This window comes from Pinus tabuliformis, chromosome 7 (genome assembly GCF_031772625.1).
Source record: "Pinus tabuliformis cultivar Carrire ecotype Pingquan chromosome 7, CPIR1, whole genome shotgun sequence".
NCBI classification, from domain to species: Eukaryota; Viridiplantae; Streptophyta; class Pinopsida; order Pinales; family Pinaceae; genus Pinus; species Pinus tabuliformis.
The window spans coordinates 1,558,913,831-1,558,923,762 of NC_142293.1; the positions used below are offsets into that span (position 1 = coordinate 1,558,913,831).

A 9,932-nucleotide genomic window follows, 5' to 3' on the forward strand; every position below is an offset into this window, starting at 1 on the left:
GTACATAATATATATAAGCCTCCTTCAACCAATCTAAATAATAAAATTTCAACTATTACGTTAATAAATGTGGTTTATTTCAAAATAGGTTTCTAGAATTTCTGTTTAAAAAAAAAAAACAGTTAAATGATAGCTCCCCTAATTAAATGATACTGTAATTTGTTCAATTGATGTCACCGAGTTAGATGAATGAATGCGAGTAACATGAATGAATGCGGAGTGCTTCGGCAACCTACTGTAAGGAATCAAGGATACATACTCTTCTGGATGTTACTCTAAAGGCAACTCAAGAAGTTGCAGTGTATCCAATTTACTTCACCGAAATACAAGGACACTCTTGGGCGAGGTACCCACCTCATTTTATTCACGTAAGAGCAACTTAATACAGATTTTATTCATGTAACAGCAACTTAATATAATTAAGCTTAGAGATTGCTATTTTATATCGAGGATCGTAGATATGGGGCTGCGTTCTCAATAGCTTCATTGATTTCTGCTTGAAATATTTGCATAGCAGCGGGTGGCAAGCATACTGGAACCACTATGCCTTCCACCCCACTTCTGTTATGATAGGGGACTAGGAAGCTTGACAACCCCGCCACTGACGCTGGTCCCACTCCACCTCGTGCTGGCCCGCCGTAGGCTGGTCTTCCCCATCCCAAATCCACATCTCCAAACCCGATCTTAGTACAGTCCGAAACCGCATAGGTGCCACCACTGTGAAGAGAGGGTGCCCTCTCAACTCCATCAAATCTATCACTGATCGCATGTACTCGCCATTCACGCTCATTTTCGCTTGGCGGATCAACTTCACAGCGAAGGACAACGGTTTGGTTGCCAGCTCTCCTGCGGTCGTCTTCCCCCACGACAAAATGATCGCATTGCTGTAGAAGTTTTCGGAAATCGGCGGGTCGAATCTCGCTCGGCCATCCAGCATGAATATGAACCGAACTTCCTGCTCAGCGGGCAGTTGGAGAGCCCTCGTTCTGGAACGCCACAAACAGGCCGATAGAACTTCAAAGGTCGGGCACTTGCCTTGCCCTACTGCTTGTCTCTTCAGCGACTCGATCTCCTTCGGCCCGAAAAAGAATGAACTCTGGGTCATCTCCTTCACGTTCGCCATCTGCCCGTCTTTGTCTTCGATTTGATCATATTCGTAGTGGGGGAATTTAACTGTGGGATTCATCCGGGGTCGGAGGATTTCTCTTTCCCAAACTGGATGAACGGAAGGCCTCGCCGCCCCCCTCGCCATTTGGCCAAGGGCTGTCAAGAATTGAAGGAGGCCAAGCCCGTCGCTCATGGTGTGATTCAAACTAAGGGCGAAAATGAACCCTCCGCATCTCAACCGCGTTACCTGAAAATAAGCAACACGTTAAGAAAACAGAATTTATGAATTGTGTTCATCAAAGCATGAGTGAATTAACCTGAATGAGAAGGAGGGGAGAATTGGTAATAGTTTCCGAGCCCGGCACATCATGCAGCAGATCATCCAAGCAGGGGAAAGGTGGGTGCAGGTCTCCGAATTCCTCCATGGAAACGTCGGCATCAGCTTCCACAAACAGCACGCCTTCGCTCGTGCAGTCCACGACGAGCTTACCGAAGGGCGCTTCTCTCAATCTTCCGGCAAAAGGATAGTAAAACACCAAAACCTTCGCCAGCGCTTCTCTGATAACTTTGGCGGGATCCTCACCTTTTTTCGACGGATCGAACCGATAGAATTGAAGGACGGGAATATGAAATCTGAGAGACGGTTGATCATCTAGATTGGAAAGGTATAGCAACCCTTTGGGAGTAGGCAGGAGAGGAGCGACAAGGATAGACGGCTTTCTGGTGATTTTCATTTGCAGAGGTGCCATGAAAACAAAGCTGTGGAGAATCAATGAAAGGCTATGAAGCGAGCACGCAATCGAAGATGAGCAGAGCAGGATGCAGTGCGTTGCAGAGGCAAAGATCTTTGGAGATGGAGGAGACGCCGAAGCCTGCGTTTGGTGAGATATATATAAATTGAAGCCGGCCTTTCTCAAGTGATGTGACCAGTATAACGAATACCATCAGCCATGAAAGATTAACCATGAAAGATCTACAACAAAGGCTACTTCATATTGGATTTTTAAATTTTAAATTTAATTATTAATAAGTATGTTGAATAAGTTGGTTTTTTCGGAAAGAAAAAGCAGATAATATAAAAGTCTAGATCTTACAAATGACAGCCGAAGAGTTGATAGGTCTTGATCTTTAAGGAAAAATGTCAAAGCAGAAACATAATAATAGATATAGACAAAAATCAAAGATGGATACATCATAAGTCATATTCTATATGCAGCACAGGTCATTAGCATATCTGATACTAGATCAAAGGCTCAACATGTCAAAAAGGTAAACAGCAAAACAGATGGAAGAAATAAAGTCTAAGAAAAGAAACATTATAGGAGGGATCATAAGCCGGGAATGGAGGAATCCTGAATGTAGCAGTAATTCTCACCATCTTCAATCCTCAAGGACCATGTACCTGCATCAAGAAGCACACCCTGTTTTGACAGGTAGTCTGCTTGCTGATTGAGCGACAGATGTGCTGAATGGATTTATCTTTTATGGACCCCAAAAATATATAATCCGGGCCATCCAGCCTGCCAGGTGAGGGCATCTGTTGTGGCATGACCCCAGAACATGACAAATTTTGACTCACCAAAAATAGAGATAACCTGAATATATATTGAATTTAAGGTTTAAATCCATGATGATGAGTACCCGCAGCCACAAACGTCTTGTTGCTCAGCACCATCAAAAACTGCACATGGAGGACATTTGTCATTGCAGCTATGAGACTTGCTGATGTTTTTTTTCATTTTGGGTTGATTCAAAGGCACAGCTTCAAAGGATGTTATTATCTGTTGAACAATTGGCAGCAGGGGCATCTTTGAGTCTTCTAAGATTTTGTGGTTCCTCCATTTCCACAAAAACCAGGGGACAAGAATAACCATAGACCTCCATTGATCTTTTTGTCCACTCCACCAAAAAAAGCTTCCTAGAATGAATCGAAACCAGTAAGGGGGAAACAGTATATGATTGCCAAAGCTTTCCAAACTTGCAGCAAAGATTTACATTTAAAAAGCATATGAAGATTGGATTCTTCATGAGACTCGCACATAGCACATCTACTCAGGCTGTGCCAACTCTTTTTCTTCAAATTGTCCCATGTTAAATTTTTATTCTGAAACACTAACCATTAGAACAAAATAAGCTTTAGAGGGCACCTTGACTTCCATAACAGCATAGCAAAAATCGAGCCAGCGGAAGGATGCTTAGAACCAATCATATCCTTGTAAATATCTTTCACTTGGACCCGCAAACAGGGATTTGGAATAGCCCACGATAGACAGCTATGGAATAACGGTGAAAGCCTTATGCACTTGAATAAGTTGGTTTACTTTTACAATAGCTTTTTTAAATTTAAAGTAAGTGGTATGGATTTAATCCCTATCTTTTCTAGAATATTAGTATATATGTCAAATTTTCTATAGATTATTAGTATATATGTTAAATTTTCTATAGAATATTGGTATATATGTTAAATTTTCTAAATGAACAAAATAATTATTTTTTAGTTTTTTAATTAAATTTATTAATTAAAAAAATTATGTGAAAGAATATTATATAAAGTCAATTATTATTTTTTTAGCTAGGTGGTATTGATAAGTTATAACATTTGCTAATAATAATGTATGTATTTCAATTTTTTTAAAATATTTACAATGATATAAGTAAGTTAAAAGTTGAAATTTATCTTCAAAGTAATTATTTATTTTTTGTATTTTTAATTAAATTTTTTAATTAAGAAATTTTTATGTGAAAGAGTATCATATAAAGTTAATTATGATTTTTTTTAGGTATGTGGTATTTATAAGCTATAGTATTAGCCCATGGTATTGTAACAAAGACTATTTAGAAAGTTGAAATTTATGAACAAAGTAATTATTTCTTTTTTGTTTTTTTAATTAAATTTGTTAACTAAAAACATTTCATGTGAAAGAATATTATATAAAGTCAATTATAGTTTTTCAAGTATGTACTATTGATAAGCCATAGTATTAGCCAATAATATTGTATATATGTCAAATTTCTAGAATATTTAGAGTGATATACATAAGTCAAAATTTGAAATTTACCTTCAAAGTATTTTTTTTTTTAAATTAAATTTATTAATTAAAAAATCTTCATGTGAAATAGTATCATACAAAGTCAATTATGTTTTTTTCAAGTATGTGGTATTGATAAGTCATAGTATTAGCCCATGGTATTGTAGCAAAGACTATTTAGAAATTAAGAATCTTCATGATAAAGTGAGGGTAAGTGTTTTATATGGTTGTGCAAGTGATTAGGTGGATGGTAGAGATTTAATTTACATAATATTTTAAAATAGATGAAAAATTGAGATTGATTTAGAAAGTAGGTATACTCTTTCAACATTTTTAATTAAATTGATTAATTAAAAAATTTCATATTCATATAAATATGAGTTGTGTTTTTTTTGGCATGTGGTATTACTAAGTCAGGAGATTGGATTAGGTGGATGGTAGAGATTTAATTTACATAATATTTTAAAATAGATGAAAACTTGAGATTGATTTAGAAAGTAGGTATACTCCAACATTTTTAATTAAATTGATTAATTAAAAAATTTCATATACATATAAATATGAGTTGTGTTTTTTTTGACATGTGGTATTACCAAGTCATGAGATTCGCCTTTGATATTGCGAAAAGTCTATTTACCATGAGAATATATATATATATATATATATATATCTTCTTTTTCAAATTAATAACACAAATCATTTAAAATAAATTTATAATTTAGTTAAGTTTTATGACTTTTCAAAATTTGGGCAATGTGAAATGTATCATGAGCTAAATGTTTTCATGCTTATGGACATTTATCAACAATTCAATTTATATGGTTGTCTTAGTTTATCAAGAATATAAAATCATATATTTGAAATATAAATACTAATTTAGCGAGAGGCTCATTCTACAACTCAAAGAGATGTGTAAGTATGCCCATGTTCAACTTGGAATTAACATGTGTCCCTTTAATATATATATATATATATATATATATATATATATATATATAGATATAATAAAAAAACAAAAATGAATATAAGTGTTTAGTTTGTTTAATTAAAAGTATTATAAAACATCAATAATCTCACTCTATGTCCATACTAAGAAGAAGTTGTGAAAATATTTCACTCACTCTCCACCATAAATAAAATATATAATAAAAAAACAAAAATGAATATACGTGTTTGGTTTGTTTAATTAAAATTATAACAAAACATCAATAATTTCACTTTATGACCATACTAAGAAGTGGTCAAAATATTTCACTCTCACGCTCAACCATAAATAAAATATTTTGAAGTCCATATTAAACAACATAATCTTATATCAACTTTATAGAGAAATAAAGTAGTTAAAAGTTTAAAAAGAACTATATATACATTATATAAACTAATTTTTTTTTTTGTTTATCTTTTTATGATGATGATGATGATGGATCAAAGTGTAGACATTTTATTCAAATTTTGCACTCTAAAAGAAGTTTTCATCTCAAGAGATTTGATCCTTCTGGGTTCTTGCTAGATCCGTGATTAAGATAGATCTTGTTAATAACAACTTATGTTAACCACTTTTAATGATAATCTAGTAAGAGCTAAGCGGGATCAAATCTTCACAAAATTTGAATGAAATATTTTCATTTTGATCTTCTGATTATATATATATATAAAGAGAGACCACTTGTAATTTTTCATTATTTATGTTGCATTTTTTAATCTATAAAATAAAACAAAATTTACATGGGCATAGTAGTGAGATTGCTTAAAATGTTTCACCTACTAGTATATATCCATGAATCTATAAAATAGATCAAAATTTACATGAGCATAGTAGTGAGATTGCTTAAAATGTTTCACCGACCAGTATATATCCATTTCCATTTTAAGCACAGATTTAAAATGAGTAGAGAGTGCAAAAAATAATGTGTAGTTTTTCATTGTATTTTTTAATGCTATAAAGATTACAAAATATGTACATTGAAATGGCTTTTTATTATTATTATATTTTTAAGTATATGTCAATATTAATTTATATTAAAATATTTTATTCATAACCGGCATTGCATATTTTATTCTATACAATTTTAAATATTTTCTTTTAACATTTTTTTCTATATATATAGATATATAGAAAGTTGATATAAGGTTTAAAAATCTTATTCACATATTTATTTTTTCCTTTTAATTACTTTACATGAAATTATATTAGGTCATATGGACAACTAATTAAACATGCATAGCATATTTTTTTTCTCTTTTATTATAATGGACATTGTTTTTCTATTTAGAGAATATTTTATTCTTATTTTAAGAGGGACATGTGTCAACTCCAAGTTGAGCACTGGCATACTTACACATCATCATATTGGGCTGTAGAATGACCCTCTCGACTCAATAAAGAAATAAATTTTTTTCCAGTTGCTTTATATAATGTATATATAGTTTTTTTTTGTTTTTGTTTTTTTTTAACTACTTCAGTTTGAGAGTGAGAGTGAAATGTTTTTACCGCTCCTTCATAGTATGGACATAGAGTGAGATTATTGATGTTTATTATACTCTTAATTAAACAAACCAAACACATATATTCATTTTCTTTTAATTATATATTTTATTTATGGTTGAGAATGAGTGAAATATTTTTACTACTTGATGTTTTATAATACTTTTAATTAAACAAATCAAACATTTTTATTCATTTTTATCATATCTATTTTTTTCAATATATATATTTTAAAATGACACATGTCAACTCCAAGTTAAACACAGACATATCATACTAGGTTATAGAATAATGAGAATCTCAGCGCAATATATATATTTCATCATTAATTTGAAAATATGGAAAATAAATAATTTAAAATAAAAACTAGTACACCCACATTATTAAAAATACTCAATGTAGGTGTTTTACATTGAAAAATAATAAAATAATACTTACATTAACAATAACAAATAGCCATACAAAAATTGTATATCTTTCACAAATAAAATACCTCAATTTCCAGTTTAATTTCACCGAGAGATAATGTAATTAATGCACAATTTCCTCATTATTTAATATAGAGCGGACAAGTGGTATTTAAAAGATTATGCTAAGAAGCTAATAGACAAAATGACCTTTGCAGTGGAATCCGGTGATACAAGTTTAGGTGAGATTGTGAATTTTTGTTGTTCAAAATATTCTTTTGAATATATAAATAGATTCAAAAAACCCTGTGACACTCAAATTTTGTAGATTAAACAACTTAATCTTGTGATTCTTAAAAATCTCAACTTAATAATTAGTAAAATTAATCGTAAAAAATACAAAAAAAGACTCTGTAATTTAACTTTCTTTTTTGAGGTGTTCCAGAGCAAGAATGCATGTATGAGTGTCGTTTGTTCACCGAGCTTGCTCCCAGGCTCCGCAATATCCTCTGCAATGTCCAGGAATTGTTCCGACATTATTCTCACCTCTTAAATTGAAGTAAGTTCGATCGAGGTGGTTTGCTCATGGGTGCACAGGAAGGAGTGGGGAGCATTGCTGCTGCACTTTGATGGGTTATGCCTACTCTATCCACCATCAGACTGTGCTAAATTGATTCTGGTATGATCCTACCTTTTCCTTATGGTTTGTATCTCCTCCTCTTTATCTCTTTTTGTGAACCCCGGTCCACTTCACTTTCTCTCCTATTTGCATATTCTGGATGTTTGCGTATTCTGGATATTTCCTACTATAATCCCTAGAAGGGTGAGTTTTTCCCTTATACTACTAGCTCCATTGCTTCTCATATCATGACATTTTTGCCTCTCCATTCACATTCTTCATTCCTCCACTCAGAAGTCCTCTACATTGTGGTGTTCCTCTGTATCACTTCATACCTTCTTATTTGGATATTTCATTCTCACATACTTACTCCCCCGAGACGTCCATATGCCCCACTGGACTAAGCTCCTTAATCTCTTTTGTCCACAGTTTTCACTGGGGGACGGATCTTGTTTTCGCATTACAAATTATAAAATTCTTTGTACTTGGTGGTATAGCTCTTTTATCATTTCACGTCCCTGTAATGCTTTCGGTATCTGGATTTGTAATCGATGGTGGACATGCCCAGGATGTTGTTGTTGTTGCTGTTGTGAAGGCTTATAACTCTTTTTCTTTCTTAGTTTTTCTTGTTTGGAATCTCTCTCCATGAATTCTGCTCGGCTCTGGTTTAGTTCTGGACTGGTTTGATTTTCCAACACCGACGTCTACATCATTTTCTGGCACAATTTGAATTTCCGGTTGGGGTTGTTTGGTTACTTCTGTTGCGAGGTGACTGGGGTCTACATCACACATACCACTCTGTCATTTGCCATCTGACAATCTGGATTGGGATCCCCACCCCACCATCCTTTATCATATCCTTATTCTCTCTTTTCCTAACCCTCATTACTTACCTCTTTTGGATTTATTTTCGGCATCATCCCTCCACATTTGGCGTTATGTGGGCGACATCCCCCGTGGCCTCAGTTCATCGTGATTAGGACTCTACTGATTTCAAGAAATTCTTGTCAATGATCCTCTGCTGCTTCACTTTATTTTTCGACCTACCATCTGATCAACCATTAAAATCACATTCCTTTCCCACACTTTCTCCTCGTTGTATTTGGGTCTTTTTTCCTGCATATGTGGATATGGACATTCTGGAATCGTACACCTCAACACAGGAGGCGTTCATCCATGCCACGATGGATGCAGAGTCTAAATTCAGGAGGAGGGTCCCATCTATCCACGACACTTGGCACTCATCTCAACCATCGATGCATCCTCCAGATGGCCAACATGTAGACCCGATTTTGCATGGACTTTCCCATGCGGTTCATGAATGTCGATCCCGCCACCCCAATAGATATATTAAAATCACTACTTTGGCTCCTGCTCTGGTTTTCAACCATGACGTGTTGATCGATCGAGTGACCAGTCTTCAGAAGCGCACTCTCGTGGGTAAGTGGCATTTTGCATAATTGAGTGAAGTTGATATGCAGGTTTGGGTAGACACCAAATGGAAAACACTGTTAGGCTATATGCCTATAGTGGTTCGCCTCCTAAATGAGTGGTATAGTTTCCACTTCCTCTGCCAGGAAGACCTCATGAAAATCAAATCCATTCCTTGGATTAACGGGCAAAGTTTTATGGCATTGCACTCATGGTACATTAGCTTCAACCCTCTAAAGGAGACTCCCCAAAACAAGCTGATATGGGTTAAACTCACTGGCTTACCCATCGAATTTTGGACGTGGCAAGTTTTTGTGGATATTGGCAATGCCATTGGAAAATCCGTGTATGTAGATCCTCAGTGTTTGGGTGCACCTGATAAGCGGGTGGCCTAGATTCTTATTGAGAAGGAGTACAGGGGAGGGTTTCTGGATCATATTGAATTGAACTGGGGTGACACACATTTGGTCCAAAGATTGGATTTCTAGGGGGTTCCATTTCGATGTCTAAAATGTCACCACACTAGACATCTGCTGGCTCATTATCCACGGAGGTTGGGTGGCAGATCCATGGCATCTCATCGACATTGGCATCGCGATTGGTATGAAAACAAAGAGGCACCAGCTGATGCTTCTCCATGTAGTTGGCTTGAAACTCCATCTCTCAGACATGGCTCTCCTCAGCATGCAAGCGATTCGAATCTTGCCGCATCTAGACATCACTATTCTCAATTATCTGCTAATCCTTTTGATTCTGCCCCTATTCCTATTCTATCATCTCCTCATAATTCTGATGGGTTTGATGTTCCCTCCATCGAAGCCACCTCACCACATCTGACTGAATAGAACATATCT

General features: G+C 34.9%; 1 pseudogene; it reads right to left on the reverse strand.

Annotated features, from left to right (window-relative positions):
- Positions 1–440: 440 nt before the first annotated feature.
- Positions 441–1,944, reverse strand: LOC149253942 (benzyl alcohol O-benzoyltransferase-like; annotated as a pseudogene).
- Between the last annotated feature and the right edge of the window lie 7,988 nt (positions 1,945–9,932).